The 16,374-nt window shown below is 42.0% G+C and overlaps 1 long non-coding RNA gene across 1 annotated transcript; it reads left to right on the forward strand.

Annotated features, from left to right (window-relative positions):
• The first annotated feature begins 2,295 nt into the window (after positions 1-2,295).
• On the forward strand, positions 2,296-12,366 carry LOC134757092 (uncharacterized). Its single transcript, XR_010130703.1, has 3 exons — positions 2,296-2,352; positions 3,129-3,321; positions 9,183-12,366. It is a non-coding gene; the product is annotated as an uncharacterized lncRNA (long non-coding RNA).
• The last annotated feature ends 4,008 nt before the right edge of the window (positions 12,367-16,374 follow it).

The following is a 16,374-nucleotide window of genomic DNA, read 5'->3' on the forward strand; positions in this document are numbered from 1 at the left end:
TCTCCTGAGACGCCCCTGCAGGAATCTCCAGGTTGTGGTTCCCTGATGAGGACGGAGCCTCCTCCAAGTAGCCCTGAATGCCCCTGAACCCCTGGGCATCAGGGATGCCCCTACTCTCTTTCTGGAGTTGCTGCATCTCTCCCGATATCCGTTTCAGGAGGACCCGGGTCTGGATCTCTCTTACAGGGTCCAAGTCCAGCCCCAGGGAGACACGAGCACACCTCATCCCACCATACTCCTAAGGCAGCCTCATGTCTCCCTGCTACCTGTCCCTGCGCCCCCTGCAGATCTGGGGGATGGCATGATGCTCTGAGGGGTCCCTCAAGCCCCTCTCTTGGCTTGGCGGAGTGAAGCAACCCTTCCTGGTGAGAAGGGAGAGAGCCACAGCGCACCTGCCCTGCGGACCTTGCTCCCCTGACCGTCCCAGCCCCCATGTCACCTGGAGGTGGGGAAGGAGGGAAGGCTGGCAGACCCTTCTCATGGGGGCACCTCAGCACCTTATTTTAGAATGTGGGGTCCCTGAGCACTTGTTTTTATTCATATAACTCAAGGCAGGAAGAGAGTCCTTTAACCCTGTATGCATGCAGAAAAACGGTATGGAAGGATAAAGAAAAAAATCTTAGCAGCCATTCTTTCTGGGGAGAAGAGAAGGAAGGGAGGTTTTTAATTGTGCATCTGATTCCTCAGCATGGTTTGAGTCTCTTGCTCTGTGCTTCATGGCATTCTGATCAATTGGTGCAGTTGTGACTGGATAGACTGCTAGCTGATCAATTAGTACAGTCATGATTGGATAGACTTCTAGCTGGTCAATTAGAGCATCCATGACTGCATAGACTGTTAGCTGATCAATTAGCACAGTCGTGACTGGATAGACTGTTAGCTGATCATTTAGACCAGTCGTGATTGCAAAGACTGCTAGCTGATCAATTAGCACAGTTGTGACCGGACAGACTATTAGCTGATCAACTGGAGCAGTTGTGACTGGATAGACTGTTAGCTGATCAATTGGAACAGTCCTGATTGCATAGACTGCTAGCTGATCAATTAGGGCGGTCATGACCGGATAGACTGTTAGCTGATCAACTAGTGTAGTTGTGATTGCATAGACTGTGAGCTGATCAACTAGCACAATCGTGACTGCATAGACTGTTAGCACTCTGCACAGCTCCTGGTCCTCACGCCATCTCTGTGAGCAATTCTACTCCTTTCTCTCCTTTTCTCTTCCTTGCCTAATACTTTTTCTGGCAAACTGATTACCCTGTTCCATATAACACTGACTCCTCGTTTCACTAAACACCTTCCTCAGCTCTTTGTATCTAACCCAGCCCTTGCCTGGCTTCCGTGCGCTGTCCCCTCCTCAATGCCCATGCTGGCTGGGGTCCCCTGGGAAGCGTCGTGGTTGTCTGCCAGGTAGGATTGCACCTGAAGGACCGGTTGTTCAATAGAACCCACTGGAGGCCACAGGTGAAGGGGGCTCTGAGCTTCCATGGGGTGACCCGCAGGAGGCCACTGCCTACAGGGCTGGCAGGAGGGAAACGTGACCATCAGAACTGAGAACGGGGGCAGGCCCTGTGGACCTGGAGCCCAGGCTCGACAGGGAGGGACTGCCAGGCTGCTGGAGCCCAGGGGGTGCTGGCCAGTCCACGGGGACAGCCTGGGAGAGGAGGCTGCCGGTTGCTGGTGGGGCCTCCGGAGGCTGCGAAGGGCTGGTGTAGGGGAGTGGGAGAGGAAACTGAAAAGGGGACAGACAGCTCTGCCAGAGTAGGGTGGCAGGGCAGCAAGCCTGGACGAGGAGCGCAGCTTCAGCCCCTCTGGGTGCCACTCTTGGCAGCACTTACAGGGGTGGGGTGGGATTGTCTAGGGTGCAGGGGAACAGAGCTGCGAGGCTCCGGCGCAGTGTGATGCAGCAGAGCACAGGAGGGCGTGTTGGGAGCTGAGAGAGAACAGCACCAGAACAGGTATGACCTGCCTTTTAGGAAATTTTGTAATTCAGATCAGTGTTCGTGTTTGAAGAGAGTCACCGTCCTGCCATGGGAAACGCTTGCATTGTCTTCCAACCTTGACAGGATTACGCGCGCTCCTGGACCGCATCCAAATAGAACTCTCCCTTATGCCCAGGGCTCGATGTGGCGACCGGCTGTAGGGGCCACGGACCCCTGCTTTTCTGGGGTGTGGCTGTAGTTGTAGTATAAACGGTCGTGCTTATTTTCTATACACTGACCTCACGCTCTTCACGTTCCTGCTGACCTCACAATGGTCTGTGAAGGTTCTACCCTGTTTACCACGCCCTTTCCCAGTGATACGAATATTTCCAGGCTCCTACATGAAGTAATTACACTGCTATGAACACATGTATGTATGCTGCCTTTTCTTCATTTAATGTGTTTCCTTATCCTAATACTTTACTTCTAAACCACGTTTAGCCTTACATTTGAATTAGGGGGCACCCCACACTCACATTTTATTAGAACCTCCTGTGCTCGCATATTGCCATGAGCCTATTCTCTTTTTCTTTCTGTCCTTTCTGTGTTTCGTTCTTAACCCTTTTGACCGATGACTTCTTTATTGGGCTGGTTGTTCCACTCCTTATTTTCTAACTCCTCTGTGAACCCCTCGTTTCGTTTTATTGCCTTCATCTCTAACCAGTTTCCTGAGCTAAGGGAACCCCCTCCACCAGAAGTTGTTTGGTGGGGATGAGGCTTTCTCACCCCGGGCTAATTAGCTCACACTATCTAGGCAGACTCTTAATGAAATGTAGGACCAGGACAAGCTCAAAAATCCCTGTTTCTTAAAGGTCTTCCGTATATTCAATAAGACGCAGCTTCTAAAATTGGGTTCCAATTAATCAAACTCATAATTTAATTGATGTGCCTTTTTTTTCCGGGAATAAATAAAAATAAAAACAAAAACAGCAACCAGGACAATTAAAAATGCTTCCCTCTGGAAATAAAATTTACATTCAAATGGCCAAAGCCATATAAAGCAAAAAATGTTCATGTAAGATTGATTTACTACCCAGGTACAAAATATGGCAGGGAACTAATTATGCATCAAATATTTATTTGTTGGTATCTGCTTCTGTTCTGCTTCAAAAAGTACTTCTCCAGTATAATTTTTTTTTTTTTTAGTTTTGCACAGAATATAGGTAAAGCATGAACGGGCATTTTAACAGAAGAATCACAGTACCGCTCACTTCTAAGGCAGTATTTGTTTCAGGCTTTGCGACCGATCAGCAGTTTTCGCACTCAGTCCTGGATTCGGTCTCTGCTATTTTACACCCAGGCAAGGGCACTGAGGACAGCACTTGCAAGCCTCTCTTAGGTAAATTCACCTGGAGAAGAAAACAGCTTTTATTTGTAAAACATTTGACTTTCCAACAAGCCTTGTCTATCATGGCATCCTGATGATGCATAGAAACAAGAGCTCGCTGGACTGGTTTAATCTTCCAGTGCCTGCTGCTTTCTCCTGAGTAGGTTTTCTGGGCAGTGGAATCCTTTAGGCTCGTGTTTCCTCCACTGGCATTTGCTCCTGAGCGAGCACGCGCTTAATCTGAAGCCCATGGCTACACCCCAGGGCATCCAAGTGCCCTCTGAAATGTTCTGTGTTTGAGGAGAGTTTCCTTAGCTTCCACCAGATTCTCAAGAGGCTTTTTAGCCCCAAGACCATTAAGAAAGAGTGTTGTCCTGTTTTGGACCTTCTTGTTCGTGCTCTTTCTGGAAACAAAATGGTGCGAGAGCCTTTCCTACTTAGCCCTGGGGAAGTTCTGGTACCTGCCGGGTAATTATAACTTCCACAAAAAATATGCTTCATTCCTAGTTTTGAGGCTCGTTTAGCAAACTAGTGAAGGAGTTTTACTCAACGCAAGTGTGATTGAGGGGGGAGGAACTAGGAAGGGGAGGGAGAATATAGGACAATAACTTGAAGAGAAGATGATAGAGTTGTGGAGAGATTGTTAAAGGTTAGGATTGGAGACAAGGAAGGTGGAGAGAGTAGGGGTGTGGAAGGCGAGATGGGGAGATCCAGGGAATATTTCTTAGCAGAAGAGGTGAAGGGACCCATCCAGAGGACGGAGAAGACAGAAAAGGGATGGGAAAGTTAGCAGAATACCATCCAGAGGACAGGAGCAAGAATTCTGGTGTGATAAACACACTCACCAAATTTGGATTGTGTTTTGGAAAGAAGGAAATGAGGAATTGGAGTGTGGGGTCTGGGGAGGGCAGAAATGCTGGGGGCAGCTGTGCTGTGAAACAGGAGAGGGGCTGCCACTTGCTCCAAGCCTCCTGAGCCTTCTTTCCCCCTACTTTGGCCATAAAATAATGGAACAATTGTTTTAACCACCACAAACCCCTGATGGCGCAGGAGAGAATTTTTGTTCTGCAAATATACGTTTATTTCTGAAATTATAAACACAAGACAAAAATATGCTTATGGAGTTTTAAGTGCAACCCACACACACAACTTTGTGAAGCTAAAATTACAAAATAATTGATGAATTAGAGGAGAAGAACATCCAAGTGATTGGACTAGCATCTAAAAGAGAAGACAAATCTCAAAGCACAAATCTCAGGCAGTTTAGACAATTCATAACAGAATGTGTGCACGTGTGCTCTCTTTCTCTCTCTCCCCAATCTACACAGATAACGTGGGTGTGTGTGCGTCCATCTAGCATTGCTCACAACCATTTTGTTTTCTTCATCCCTTCATGCAGCCTAAGGCCCCTGCTCTGGTTTGTGCGGTGTTGGTGTGATGTCTGAAGAGATTTACCTCCAGTGGGACATGTGGGTGATAAACGATATAATTTCATCTGTCTGATTCCCCATTTACTTCTTCTCCAAACACACATACCTTGCCCATCTCAAATTTGGTGAATGTGTTTATCATACCAGAACTCTTGCCCCCGTCCTCTGGATGCTATTCTGCTAACTTTCTTATCCCTTTTCTGTTTTCTCTGTCCTCTGGATGGGTCTCTTCACTTCTTCTGCTGACAAATATTCCCTGGTTCTTTGAAAGTGAGTGGAAATAGAAGGAGATGGAAATCATTAGGAAAAATATCAGAGACACTGAAAACACGTAAAGAATTCACAGGAAAATAATAAAAGTTCTAAAATGTTAAAAGAAAGAAGAAGACATGGAGGAAATGTATTAAACAAATAATCAAAGAAGATACTTCTAAATTGAAGAGAAATTGAGTCAGGAATTTGAAAAGACTCATGAAGTTTCAGGCAAAAACGATGATAAACATGGATATGTGCACACATGCATGCACACACATGTGCACGTGCACACCCGTGCCTGCACATGTAATCATAGCCTCATGAAAGTTCTAATATCTAATGATAAGGAGAGAATATTATAAATTTCTAGACCAAAATAACCAGTTATTCACAAAGAATAAAAGGATCAAACTAGCATAGGACTCGTTATCTGCAACACCAGAAGCTGTAAGATAATGGAATAATATCCTGCCATTACTGAGAAAGACAGACTGCATCTTAGTCATTCTCTATCCAGCCAAGATAGCAATCACTGGTTGGGTGATAAAAACAGATTTGCAAACATGGATGAAATTAAATAGTTCATCACCCATATGTCCCACTGGAGGTAAATCTCTGAGACATAACACCAACAACACACAAACCAGAACCAGGGCCTTAGGATGTATGAAAGGATGAGGAAGAAGAAATGATGCGAGCAACAGTAGACAGACACCCACCCACCCATGTTATTTACATAGTTTAGGGGAGAGAGAGTGCACATTTGATTACATTCCCTGAGCATGTGTAATATAAGAGCTAAATAAAAACTCCTGGAAAAGAAGGGATATTCTACAAGTGAAACTCTAATAATAATTGAAAACTAAAACGACTAAACTGATTGAAAAATATAGGCACTGGAGGCAAAGATGAGTGGAGGCCAGAGCTCTCTAGTGGTCGCTCTGTGATGTGAGTGGGGTGGTGCCAGGAGCACAGCTCAAGGCCCTCTGCATGTCTCTTCCTGCTCATGTGGGTGGTGAGCTGGAAGAAGAAAGAACCTAATGGTGGAAAAGCAGTGCATTATGGTATCTCACTTTTAAAACTAGAGGAATATGTGTCTGACTGTAAGCCAATAAAGGGTAGATAACTATTTTCTAAATGGAAAATTATAATGCTGTTTTTAAGTTTTAACAAAAGGACAAAAACGGAAAAGTAATTTGAACAAATGAACTAAAACATGGGAAATGAAAATAGAAAACAACAATGTAAAATAAATAATAATTTATTAAAATAAAGAGAATAAAATGAATGTATCAGTCAGTACAGGATGGACTATTTTTCTTTTAGAAAATACACTGTCAAGTACACAAAATAAGCCTGACTTCATGCTATTTATGCACTCTCACTTAAAACGAAGTCTTGAAAAAAGCTTGAAAATAAAGATATGGGCAAAGAATTATCAGGTAAATACAAGTATAAAGAAAACAAGGATAGAAAAATGCCAGACATGCTAAAATTAGGAACAGAAGAATGAGGAAGGGACATTATGAATTGATTTAAGGCATAACTTATGAGAAAGATGCAAAAGTTTTCAACCAACCTGTGCATCTAACATCTTATGTAATTTTTAAAATAATTTGGAATTTAGGGAAAATGATTTAAAAATTTATGTCCGTGAGAGGAGGGGCCAAGATGGTGAACTAGAAGCAGCTCATATGCACCACTCTTACTGAGAGGAAACAAAAGGGCTGGTGAACACTGACCCTGCAGGTCGATCATCTGAGAAACCATGTCGGGATCCATCAAGACAGCAGTGGGACACAGAGAGAACAGAGGAGCAAAGCTGGGCCCCAGCCAGTCTGGGCTTAGTGAGTAGCCAGGAGAACCTCTCCAATATGGGAAAAGATGAGTGAGTGAGTGGAGACCCCTGGGGGATTCACACTCTCCACAGGGACCTGTGTAAGATTGGGAATGGGAGAATCTCCCTGGCACCCCCGAACACCCCCACTGTGCTTCTAGAGTCAGGCAGAGAGCCACCTGGACATTTTGTGGGGGCAACTCCTGAGTCCAAGGGCATCTCTACAAGCATTGGGTCCCAGAGCAGACCAGCACTGATGCCATAGCTCCAACAGAGCCACAGCTGCAGGACCTGGGAGGAGTAAGATTGCACCACCAGTCCTCACCGGACTGGGCTTGGCACTAGCTTCTGGCTCAGCAGCCCTGCTTTTACCTGAACTCAGTGCAGCAGCAGCCTCCTGCTGTCCTAGAAAGCACCCTGATAGCAGGGTGGGAGACCCCACCCATCCCCACCCATCCCCACCCATCCCCACCCATCCCTACCACTGGCAACCACGTAAGCAACACCTGCTAGCGCTTCCAGCCCAGGATTCTCACTTCTGTGTGAACTCAGCCAGAGGATGTAGCCTCCTGTTGTCCCAGGAAATATCCAGACAGCAGGATGGGCAACCCTATCCAACCCCGCTGCTGGTAGCCAAGTGGGCAAGTCTTGCTAGAGCTTTCAGCCCAGCAGTCTCTCTTCTGCCTGAACTCTGCTGGCAAGCACAACCTTGTGTTCCTTCAGGAGGCACTCAGACAGCAGATTAAGGCTGACCCAACAAGGGTATGGCCTCTCTGCCAACTGCAGCCCCTGCCTGAGGGAGCCCCGTGGACAAGAACACCCAATAAAAGAAGCATAGGCATGGAGACAGTGGTTGAAGGGGCCTCCTCCAAGACCCAATAGTAAACTAGAATCGAAGCCAGTTGACTGAACCCACCTTATACCACAAACGAACCCCTGAGGGCATCAAAGAAACTAAAAACAACCCCATCAAAAGGACACCAGTTTCAAAAATTATAAGAACATCAGCCTACACAAATGAGAAAAAAAAAAACAGGGCAAGAGCTCTGGCAACTCAAAAAGCCAGAATGTCTTCTTTCCTCCAAATAACTGCACTAGTTCCCCAACAGTGGTTCTTAACCAGGCTGAAATGGCTGAAATGTCAGAAAAAGAATTCAGAATATGGATAGGAATAAAAAGTATTGACATTCAGGAGGAAGTTGAAAACCAATTCAAGGAATCTAAGGAATACAATAAAATGATACAGAAGATAAAAGACAAAATGGCTGTTTTAAGAAAGAACTGAACTGATAGAGCTAAAAAACTCACTTCAAGAATTACATGGCTGGGTGCTGTGGCTCATGCCTGTAATCCCAGCACTTTGGGAGGCTGAGGCGAGTAGATCACTTGAGGTCAGGAGTTCGAGACCACCCTGGCCAATATGGTGAAACCCTGTTTCTACTAAAAATACAAAAATTAGTCTGGCATGATGGTGCGTGCCTGTAGTCCCAGCTACTCGGGAGGCTGAGGTGGGAGAATCACTTGAACCCAGGAGATGGAGGTTGCAGTGAACTGAGACTGTGCCACTGAACTCCAGCCTGGGCGACAGAGTGAGACACCATCTCAAAAAAAAAAAATTCATAATACAGGCCAGGCATGGTAGTTCACACCTATAATCCCAGCAGTTTGGGAGGCTGGCACAGGTGGATCACTTGAACCCAGGAGTTCCAGACCAGCCTGGGCAATATGGAGAAACCCCGTCTCTACAAAAAATACAAAAATTATCCAAGTGTGGTAGCACACACCTGTAGCCCCAGCTACTCAAGAGGCTGAGGTAGGAAAATCACTTGAGCCTGGGAGGTGGAGGTTGCAGTGAGCTGAGATCACACCACTGCACTCCAGCCTGAGTGACAGAGTAAGACCTTGTCTCAAAAAAAAAATTATAATACAGTGTAAAGTATTAGCAGCAGAATTGACCAAGCTGAGGAAAGAATTTCAGATCTAAAAGACTGGTTCTCTGAAATAACTCAATCAGACAAAAATAACAACAAAAACAAAACAAAACAAACAAGAATGAACAAAACCTTCAAGAAATATGGGATTATGGAAAGAGACTAAATCTACAACTCACTGGCATCAGTGAAAGAGGGAGAGAAAGCAAGCAACTTGGAAAACTTATTTGAGGATACCATCCATGAAAATTTTTCCAACCTTGCTAGAGAGGCCAACATTCAAATCCAGAAAATGCAGACAACCCCTGTGAGATAGTATACAAGATGACTGTATTGGGTTGTTCTTACATTGGTATAAAGAAATACCTGAGACTGGGTAATTGATAAGAAAAGAGGACTAATTGGCTCATGTTTCTGCAGGTAGTACAGGAAGCATAACATTGGCATCTGCTTCTAGGGAGGTCTCAGGAAGCTTTTACTCATGGTGAGTAAAATGATCCACCCCCATGATCCAAATACCATCCACCAGACCCCACCTCCAACATTGGGGATTATATCCTAACATGAGATTTGAGCAGGGACAAATATCTAAATGATATCAATGACCATCCCCAAGACACATAGTCATCAGATTCCCCAGGGTCAAAATGAAAGAAAAAATATTAAAGGCAGCTAGAGAGAAGGGGCAGGTCACCTACAAAGGGAACCACATCAGGCTAACAGCAAACCTTTCAGTAGAAACCTTATAAGCCAGAAGAGATTAGGGGCCTATATTCAGCATTCTTAAAGAATGTAAATTCCAGCTGAGAATTTCATATCCAGCCAAACTAAGCTTCATAAGTAAAGGACAAATAACATCCTTTTCAGACAAGCAAATGCTAGGGGAATTTGCCACCACCAGGCCTGCCTTATAAGAGGTCCTTAAGGGAATGCTAAATGTGGAAAGGGAAGACTGTTACCTGCCCCATGAAAACTGACTTAAGTACATAGACCATTGACATAAAGCAACCACACAATCAAGTCTGCATAATAACCAGCTAACAACATGATGACAGGATCAAACCTGCACATATTAATATTTAATCTTTAAAGTAAATGGACTAAATGCCCCAGTTAAAAGGCACTGAGTGGCAAGTTGAATAAAGAAGCAAGACCCAACTATATGCTGTCTACAAGAGACCTATCTCACTTGCAATGACACCCATAGGCTCAAAGTAAACGGATGGAGAAAAATCTAGCGAGCAAATGGAAAACAGAAAAAAATCAGGAGTTACAATTCTAATTTCAGACAAAACAAACTTTCAACCAACAATGGTCAACAAAGACAAACAGAGGCATTAGACAATGGCAAAGGATTCAATTCAACAGGAAGACTATCCTAAATATATGCACCCAACATAGGAAGACTCAGATTGATGAAGCAAGTTTTTACAGACCTATGAAGAGACTTAGTTGACCACGCAATAATAGTGGGAGACTTCAACACCCCACTGACGGTATTAGACAGATCACTGAGGGAGAAAATTGACAAAGGCATATGGGACCTGAACTTGACATTTGACCAAATAGGCCTAATAGATATCTACCGAACTCTCCACACCAAAACAGCAGAATATACATTCTTCTCATCTGCACATAACACATACTCTAAAATCAGCCACACAATTGGCCATAGAACAATCCTCAGAAATTTTTAAAAAACTGAAATTATATCAAACACACTCTTGGACCACAGTGCAATAAAAATAGAAATAGAAATCAATTCTAAGAACATTACTCAAACTCATATAATTACATGGAAATTAAACAACCTGCTCCTGAATGACTTTTGGGTAAACAATGAAATTAAGGCAGAAATCAAGAAATTATTTGAAACTGATTAGAACAAAGATACAACATACCAGAATATCTGGGACACAGCTAATGCATTAAGGGGGAAGTCAATAGCATTAAACATCTACCTCGAAAAATTAGAAAGATCTCAAATTAACAATCTAACATCACACCTAGAGAAACTAAAGAAACAAGAACAAATCAACCCCAAAGCTAGCGGAAGACAAGGAAGAGGCAAAATCAGAGCTGAACCGAAGGAAATCAAGATGCAAAAAACCACAGAAAAGATCAATGAATCCATGAACTGGTTTTTTGAAATGATAAATAAGATTAACAGACTGCTAGCTAGACTAATAAATAAAAGGATAAAGAAGATCCAAATAAACACAATGAGAAATGACAAAGGGGACATTGCCACTAAACTCACATAAATACAAAACCCCCTCAGAGACTACAATGAACACCTCTATGCACACAAGCTAGAAAATCTAAAAGAAATGTATACATTCCTGGAAACATACAACCTTCTAAGATTGAACCAGGAAGAAACTGAATCCTTAAACAGACCAATAATGAGTTCTTACTGAATCAATATTAAAAAGGCCACCAACCAGGAAAAGCCCAGGACCAGATGGATGCACAGCCAAATTCTACCAGATGTATAAAGAAGAACTGGTACCATTCCACTGCAACTGTTCCAAAAAATTGAGGAGGAGGGACTCCTCCTTAACTCATTCTACAAGCCCGGTGTCATCCTGATATAAAAACCTGGCAGAGACACAACAAAAAAAGAAAACTTCTGGCCAATATCATTGATGAACATAGATGCAGAACTTTTCAACAAAATCCTATCAAACCAAATCCAGTAGTATATGGAAAAGCTAATCCAACACAATCAAGTAGGTTTTATCACTGGAATGTAAGGTTGGTTCAACATATGCAAATCAATAAAGTGATTTTATTTTTATTTTATTTATTAAAAAAGCCAAAAACAAAACCACCTGGTCATCTCAATAGAAACAGAAAAGGCTTTTGAAAAAATTCAACATCCCTTCATGTTAAAAACCCTCTACAAACTAGGCATTGAAGGAACATACCTCAAAAGAATAAGAGCCATCTATGACAAACCCACAGCCAAAATCATACTTACTGGGCAAAAGCTTGAAGCATTTCCTTTGAGAACCAGAACAAGACAAGGATACCCACTTTCACTATTCCTATTCAACATAGAACTGGAAGTCCTAGCCAGAGGAGTCAGGCAAGAGGAAGAAATAAAAGGCATGCAAATGGGAAGAGAGTAAGTCAAACTCTCTCTGTTTGCAGAAAATATGATTCTGTACCTAGAAAATCCATAGTCTCTACCCAAAAGTTCCTAGATCTGCTACACAATTTCAGCAAAGTTTCAGGATATAAAATCAATGTACAAAAATCAGTAGCATTTCTATTCACAAACAATGTCCGAGCTGAGAGCCAAATCAAGAACACAATCTGGCCAGGAGTGGTGGCTCATGCCTGTAATCCCATCACTCTGGAAGGACAAGGTAGGAGGATTGCTTGAGCACAGGAATTCAAGACCAGCCTGGGCAACAGAGGGAGACCCTATCTCTACAAAATTAAAAATTAGCTGAGTGTGGTGGCTTGTGTCTGTAGTCCTAGCTACGTGAGAGGCTGAAATGGGAGAACTGCTTCAGCCCAGGAGGTTGAGGCTGCAGTAAACCATGATCACACCACTGCACTCCAGCCTGGGTGACAGAGTGAAACCATGTCTCAAGAAAGAAAAAGAAAAAGGAAAAAAAAAAAAAGCAAATGCAATCCTACTCACAATAGCCACAAAAAGAATAAAATACTTAGGAATACAACTAACCAGGGAGGTGAAAGATCTTTTCAATGAGAATTACAAAACATTGCTCAAAGAAATCAGAGATGACCCAAACGGAAAAACATTCCATGCTCATGGGCAGGAAGAATCAATATTGTTAAAATGGCCATATTGCCAAAAGCAATTTATAGATTCAATGCCATTGCTATCAAACTACCAATGATATTCTTCACAAAACAAAGAAAAACTATTTTAAAATTCATATGGATCAAAAAAATGGCTCAAGTAGCCAAGGAAATCCTAAACATAAAGAACAAAGCTGGAGGAATCACTGTACCCGACTTCAAACTCTACTACAAGGCTACAGTAACCAAAACAGCATGGTACTGTACAAAAACAGTTACCTGGACTAATGGAACAGAATAGAGAGCCCAGAAATAACACCACACACCTACAACCATCTTATCTTCAACAAAGTCGACAAAAACAAGCAATGGGGAAGGGACTCCCTATTCAATAAATGGCTAGTCATATGCAAAATATCGAAACTAGAACCCTTCCTTACACCATATACAAAAATCAACTCAAGATGAATTAAAGATTTAAATGTAAAACCTAAAACTAAAAACCCTGGAAGATAACCTACGAAATACCCTTCTGGACATAGCCCTGCCAAAGATTTCATGATGAATATGCCAAAAACGTTGCAAAAAAACAAAAATTGACAAATAGGACCTAATTAAACTAAAGAGCTTCTGCACAGCAAAAGGAACTCTCAACAGAGTAAACAGACAACCTACAGAATGGGAAAAAAATAATTGCAAACTATGCATTTGACAAAGGTCTAATATCCAGAATCTACAAGGCACTTAAATAAACTAATAAGCAAAAAACAACCCCATTAAAAAATGGGCAAATGATATAAACAGACATTTTTCAAACGAAGACACACACACGGCCAACAAGGATACAAAACAAATGCTCAACATCATTAATCATTAGAGAAATGCAAATTAAAATCACAATGAAATATCATCTCACACCATTCAGAATGACTATTATTAAAAAATCAGAAAATAACAGATGCTGGCAAGGTTGTGGAGAAAAGGGAGCACTTATACATTGCTGGTGGGAATGCAAATTAGTTCAATCATTGTGGAAAGCAGTTTGATGGTTTCTCAAATAATTTAAAATAGAAGTACCATTTGATGTAGCAATGCCTTTATTGGGTATATACCCAAAGGAATATAAATCGTTCTCCCACAAAGACACATACACATGCGTGTTCACTGCAGCACTATTCACAAGAGCAAAGACATGGAATCAACATAAATGTCCATCAGTGGTAGCCTGGTTAAAGAAAATGTGGTACATATACACCATGGAATACTATGCAACCATAAAAAGAGGAGATCACATCCTTTGCAGCAACATGGATGGGGCTGGAAGCCATTATCCTAAGGGAACTAATATGGGAACAGAAAACCAAATACTACACTTGTTCTCACTTGTAAGTGGGAACTAAACATTGAATACACATGGACACAAAGAACGGAACAACAGACGCTGGGGCCCACTTGAAGTTGGAAGGTGGGAGGAGGAAGAGGATCAAAGGACTGCCTATCAGGTATTATGCTAATTACCTGAGGGATGAAATAATCTGTACACCAAACCCCCATGATATGTAATTTACATATGTAACAAACCTGCACATGTACCCCGAACCTAAAATAAAAGTTAAAAAAAGTATGTCCATGAGAATCGACATTTCTAATAGACAAAAAAGGTGGGAACAGGAAAAAATGTAAAAACTCAATTGGCTATTGGGAGGCTAAAATGGTAGGACTGCTTGAGCCCAGGAGTTTGAGACCAGCCTGGGCAATAGAGCAAAAACTGTCTAAACAGAATAAAACAAAACAAAACAAAAAAACCTCAATGGCGCACAGTGTGAGTCTGAAAAAGTAGCTAAAGGGAAGTTTTTTGTTTTTGTTTTTTGTAGTTTTGGGAACAATTCTGTGGCCTGATTGTGGTAGTGGTTATAAGAATCTATGCATGTGGTAAAATTTATAGAACTATCTACACACATAGACATACAGTACATGTAAAAACTGGTGAAGTCCAAATAATGTCTATAGTTTAGTTAATAGTATTGTACCCACATCAATTTCCTTATTTTGAAAGCATACTCTGGTTATGTGAGACATTATCATCAAAGGAGCTGGGTGAAGGGCACATGGGAACTCTCTCTACTTTTTGAAACCTGTTGTGAATATAAAATTATTTCAGGATAAAAAGTGTTTTAATAAATTATAAAAACTTTTCGTTATATAATTGCATATTCTCTTGAACAGAGTGTACACATTTTTTCATAAGTTCATGAAATATTTAAAATCCTAGCAAGTTTTAGAAAGTAGGAATATATAGGCATGATTGCCTAATCTCAATCAACGGCCGATGAACTCTGAAGTCATTGATAATTAAGAAAACATGTTCCTAGATAAAGATTTGGTCAAAGAGGGGGAACCCTCATACACTGTTGGTGGGAATGTAATTTAGTACCGCCACTGTGGAAAACTGTATGGAAGTTCCTCAAAAAACTAAAAATAGAACTACCATATGATCCAGCGATCCCACTGCTGGGTATATATCCCAAAGAAAGGAAATCGAGCCAAGCACGGTGGCTCATGCCTGTAATCCCAGCACTTTGGGAGGCCAAGGTGGGCAGATGACCTGAGGTCAGGAGTTCCACCAGCCTGGCCAACATGGTGAAACCCTGTCTTTAATAAAAATACAAAAATTAGTGGGGCATGATGGTCGGCACCTGTAGTCCCAGCTACTCAGGAGGCTGAGGCATAAGAATTGTTTGAACCCGGGAGGCAGAGGTTGCAATGAGCTGAGATCGGACCACTGCACTCCAGCCTGGGTGACAGAGCGAGACTCTGCCTCAAAACGAAACAAAACAAAAAAACTAAAAGAAAGGAAATCAATATATCAAAGAGATATCTACATTTCCATGTTTATTGTAGCACTGTTCACAATAGCCAAGGTAATGGAATCAACTTAAATGTCTATCAACAGATGAATAAGATTGGGTGTGGTGGCTTACACCTGTAATCCCAACACTTTGGGAGGCCAAGGTGGGCAGACTGCTTGAGGCTAGGAGTTCAAGACCAGCCTGGGCAACATGGCAAAAACCCATCTTTACAAAAAACACAAAAAAATTAGCCAGGCATGGTGGCACATTCCTGTAGTCCCAGCTACTTGTGAGGCTAAGGTGGTAAGGTCACTTGAGCCAAGGGCGTCAAGGCTGCAGTGAGCTGCAGTCACGCCACTGTACTCCAGCCTAGGCAACAGAGTGAGACTTTGTCACAAAACAAAACACAGATGAATGAAATTTTTAAAAAATGGTATATATAAACTATGAAATTTTGTTCATCCATACAAAAGAATGAAATTTTTTTGTAGTAACATGGATTAAATTAGAGGTCGTTTTATTAAGTAAAATAGGCCAGGCACAAAAAGACAAATATGGCATGCTCTCACTTATATGTGAGAACTAAAAAAGTGGATCTCATGGAGAGAGAGAGTAGACCGGTGGTTAGCAGAGGACAGGAAGGGTGGAGAGGAGCGAGGGATGAAGACAGGTTGCTTAATAGCATACCAAAATATAGTTCGATAGGAGAAAGGAGACCTAGTGTTTGATAGATCAGTAGAGTGACTATAATTTATAATAATCTATTACATATTTCAAAATAGCTAGGAGAGAATAATTCAAATGTTTCTAGTATAAAGGAAAGACAAATATTTAAGGTTACGGATATCCCAATTACACTGACTTGATCTTTACAATAAATCTTTATATGAATGTATTAAATTATCACATGTAACCCCCAAATATGTACATCTATTATTTATCTATTAAAAAAATTGAAAGGATTTGGCCAAAGAGGAAATCGAAAG

Source organism: Gorilla gorilla, chromosome 14, assembly GCF_029281585.2.
Source record: "Gorilla gorilla gorilla isolate KB3781 chromosome 14, NHGRI_mGorGor1-v2.1_pri, whole genome shotgun sequence".
NCBI classification, from domain to species: Eukaryota; Metazoa; Chordata; class Mammalia; order Primates; family Hominidae; genus Gorilla; species Gorilla gorilla.